The sequence below is a fragment of the Neodiprion fabricii genome, chromosome 1 (genome assembly GCF_021155785.1).
Source record: "Neodiprion fabricii isolate iyNeoFabr1 chromosome 1, iyNeoFabr1.1, whole genome shotgun sequence".
Classification (NCBI taxonomy): Eukaryota; Metazoa; Arthropoda; class Insecta; order Hymenoptera; family Diprionidae; genus Neodiprion; species Neodiprion fabricii.
This window is the reverse complement of record NC_060239.1, coordinates 2,420,485-2,425,394: the sequence shown is the minus strand read 5'-3', so window position 1 is coordinate 2,425,394 and position 4,910 is coordinate 2,420,485.

Below are 4,910 nucleotides of genomic sequence, written 5' to 3'. Positions count from 1 at the left end.
GAAAAGCGTCGCGGCGGAGGCGTCGAAGTTCGCGTAGTGGGAAGGGAATCGTCGGTTGTGCGCGGTCACGCGAATCACCAACAGCGACGCAGGTTTCGCACGCTGATCTCGAGTCGATGCGGAATTCTATTGTTATTGCCCGATTCGCGATAACTCTGATTTGCATCCCCTTTGGAACTTCATCTCTCCTGCCTTGACGATTTCTTTTCTCTTCCGATCGTCGGCCTCGTAATAATCGCGCAAAAAAAATTAAGGAATACGATTTTATACGTGCAAGTGAGATATTTTTGTAGACAACATCCGGAGATCGACGGAAGGAGAAATTGAGATGATTTTATACAACGCAAAAAATGTGTACACATTTTTTAACCTGATCGATTTTTCACGGTCTTCTCAATTATAAACCAGAGTCTATCACTGCTCGGAACTCAATTACGGGTAATCGAAATTCAGAAGGGAGTTTTTTTCACCCGTATTCTTTTCATTTGGTTGGATAAAACGTACTCCGTTGAAAAACCGATTCAGAAAGTTTATAACGAGAGAAAAGTTAGCTGCTTAAGAGGATCCAATATTGAGTTGAAAAGATCCGATTGAATTATTCAATAAAACGTATATTGTAGATCGGAACTTGACTTTTCAGAAATTTAATGTTAAACTCGGTAACAGCCACTTAATAATTCCTCACGTCAAGATTTGAGCCAATTTTTTATTCAGAGATTGTCGTCGATACAGAAACCGATGAACCAAAAAGTGTATCTTTAAGGAAATTGTTTTCCAGCGGATATGAAAATTCTCGCCCACTTGATACAGTGGCATATATATTCTTGCGTTGAAGAAGAAAAGAAAATTACAATGCACGAGACTCCAGAGGCCGTCACGTCCGATTTACATAATTCCTGTGATAGGAAAAAGAGATGTAGTCCCGCGGGATTTGCAAATCCTGCCCATATATTGAACCGAAACAAGTGTTAAGCTACGTGGAAAAACTTGCCAAACATGTATTACAGCATTTGAATATGCTCGAAACTTTTTAATAACCTAGCAGTCTTGTAATCGGCAGCCTTCGCAAGCTCTCTGTTAAATTTTGAAATAATAATCTTAACATAGTTCATCGATGCACGAAAATGAGTTCCTGGATGTTTCCAGACGATATTTGCCTTGCATGCCGAGTTTGAATTCGCAAATAAATTACGCAGATTATTTCAGACGCGGCGGATAGCGGCGTGAATGCAAATATCTGCATCGTTTGAAACGAACCGCGACGCGAATCGTACGTATATAACCACCTTACCCATTTTACCCAGAGGCTGAAAATCCGAATAAACCTGTTACCGCATGCTGGAATCTGCGTCGGAAGCGCCGGTGATATTCTCATGAATTCCTAACTCGAGGTGCATCTGTGTAAATAGATCGTTATATTTTCATCGTACATTGACAGCAGATGTGTTCACGGTCGTATTATTATACATAATATAGCGCAAGTGGTGTTACTAAATGAAAAAAAATTCGTCGGTTGCGTAAAATAATCATCAAACACTCGCATGCGTCAGTTTCTTTTAATTTCTGTGTGAAAAAAAATGTGGGTATTATTCCGTGCTCGAAAAACAACTTTGAAGAAAAATTCTATCTTACGCATACGCACTTTGTACAAATGAGGAATGATGACAATATGACGACGATCCGTTCCACCACCAATGTCAGAATACCTATATTTATACACGCCAGTTGTAAGACTGCATCGTATCGCTTATCGTGGAGTGACCATGTGACAGGTATCTTGAATCGATCAATACCCGTCAAATTTTATGGGGAAATGATCGAGCGTAAAAGAAAAATAATAGGAAAAAACTGCGTTATAGTTATACGTGCCATGTGGAGTTTCTGCAACGATGAACAGAAATGATCGAGCGAGGGAAAAATGGAATTTCGGGAAAACTCGATTATTTTGGAGAGGCACGGCTTAATTACTCACGTAATATCCAGTCGACACTTTTCCTTATTTTTCTCTGACGACGGTAGTTTCTGAAAGTCTTCGGGGAGGGAAAAGGGTCCAGGTCTGGGTTACGAAAAGCTCCGTGACAAGGGTGCGTTGTACTAAACGATTTCGCACTACAGCCACGGAACCGAGAGGATCTGCCGCTGCTTTCTCAACTTTGGCAATTTCTCGGGAATTGAATTCTTGCGGTTGGTATTCCCTAAAAGCGCTCTTGAGCTTCGCGGTTCCACACGTCCCATTATAACGATTAGTTAAACATTCTGATGTACGGTAGGCGAGCTTTTCGGCAGCTGGGAGGGCTTGCTAAATCACGGCTTGAATTAAAATCACAAAAGCCAGACTTGGTACGGTTCGTAGGTTTGAATTATTCCTTCGACAATGGGACTCGTGCTTTCATAGCTCGGCTTCAATTCCGCTGCGGAGAATTCTTCTCGCAAAATTTATTTAAGGATCACGTCAAACGATATTAAAATATCTATCAGTTGAGACGAGAAGGTTTCTCGTGATTAATTCAATCGATTTCAACAGTCTTCGATTGCGTCAATTTTTCAACAAGTCGCAACCGTTCGCCGTTCCTCTACTGAAAAGTCCCGTCGTCATTTTCTATGGGTTCAATATTGGCACTGGATCGAGGTTATTAGGGGCGGTGAACATACTGCAACCTTCGGTTTTATGTGCTTAAGGAATGACGAGCGCCTTGACCCTTTGCAACAGACGTCTAACGTAAAGGAAAGACGTGTTTCATCTTGAAGGTTTGTTTTCCCAGCTTGTCCCAGTTGTGTCGCCAAGGCTCATACGGCATTGGATTAATGCAGTTTCATCGTAACATTAGAAAAGCACACCCTGCAGCCCCCCCCCCCCCCCCCCCCCCCTTTGATGATGGATAAATTCACGAGAGGAAATACAACGAGGGTGATAATAAAATTTCGCACTTTGACTGATTGTGCGAACGCAGAAATTTTACCCAGACAATTGGCCGTTTCCATGTAAGGAAGTAAAGAATCGTTGTATTGTATATTATTTGCAAGTACGTACGTATAGATCGACATATTCGAAAGGCAGGAGAGGATTCAGGCGAATTGTAAAAGACACTTGACGCAGCTCAACTTATCTTTTTGCCAAAAGTTTAACTTGAATTTACTGCCTCCAGACACAAACGAGTATTTCATTCAGATCGAGAGGCTGTTGGTAACTGATTGTGAGATACAAATACAAAGTCAACTTCTCCCTTTTCTCGTCGTCGCAAACGTCAGGTTCGTACGAAAAATTAACCCTTACTCTACCACATTTTTAATTAACTTCGAAGGTTAATCGACGCTCAAGGCTGTATGTATGACAAAACGTATCAGCCCGCGAAAAAAGCTGTCTTTGGATGATGTAAAGCCTTTGTTCAAACAAATTATAATTTTTCTACTCACACGATGAAAACGTATAGCGGAGGGTATATCACGTTGAGAACGCTTGTCTTCCAGATAATGCATAGAATACTGCACCCTCTCATCAGACTGTGCAAAATTTATTTTCGAGAAATTTAACGCCACGTGTAAAGTAATCGTCTCTTGACCCTCGCTTGCCAACTTTATCGTTCCCACATGTCACATTACGTACAATCAAAATCGTTCCCAAAGGTATACAAAAGTCTAGACGTCGAACGATTTTGCGATCCAACTGATTATGACCTGTCCACTGTTGAATTAACGCTTCATAAGAAACTGCGTCGGTAAAAGAATCAAATACGAGCCACAGTTTGTTCGAATCGTCTGAATATTTCTTGAAGAAAATTTTAAACTCATCTTAACAATTAACAATAAGAAATAATGTTACTTTCCTGAATTTTCACAGCTCGTCTGTTCATCTCCTCTCTATAAGAGCCAAAAGCATTTAAAATTATTACCGTTCTATTTCCTCTCGCATTTCTTCATTCGTGTTTACTTGTTCAAATCTTTTTTCATCAAGTTTGCTTTTTTTCGCGAAATATAAACGAGTCGGTGGGCAATTTCGGCAATATCGATGGAACGAGTGTTGTTCCAGGAACAGATAAACGCCGTCGAAGTGGTTGGGAAAACGGGATCGCGGCCGATTTGGTGAAATAATAACAGCGAAGCCCTTACACGATCTAAGCCAACAGCCAAAGGGTCAATAATTGAATTAGCACGAAACGATCGTTAGTTTTTTTCCACCCAAACTCAAGTCGATCGATAACTTTATTTCCACAGGCTGCCGATGCTGAATCAGTCAATCTCTCATCTCCGGTGCGGCTGAATAACAAACACGATTATCGTCCTGGCATTCGAGGCAGGACGAATCGTTAAATTCAACGACTGAGCTTTCACGTAGGTGCCTCTAAGGTGTCAACTTGAAGCGTAGGAGAGTTATGTTAGGCCAGACCGCGGCGGTCAGGAAAAAGCGCGAGATCCGGATCTATGAATATGCAGAAGCCTTGATAACGGGGGAAGTCACGGCCCCGAAGATTAGCGGAAATTTATCCCGAGCTTTTTTGGAGCGCAGTGAAATGATGGCGAGGCGCGGAAATTCGTGCGAATCGCTTAACGAATCGCGAATTTATCAGGCTGCTGTGAATTTCACGGAAATTTGCACTCTAATTGTCAAGTGGAACGTTGAACTGAATCATTCATAACCCGATAATTATTCGGTCCGATTATTATATAATAAGGATGAAAAATGAGCGAAGAACGCTGGAGGAGAAGAGAAGAGGATAAAATTTAGGTCAGCAAAATATGGTTGATGTGTGCTCAGACAGACGGAGATGCGGAGTTGCAATCAGCCCGAGGCATTAGTCGCTCAAATCGTTGCAATTCGAACTGCATGGGATAAGAAAACTTTGTAATTTAACCGGAACTGAAATTGTATGGATTTTAGTTAGAAATTAGGTATACTAAGCGTAAGGTTATAT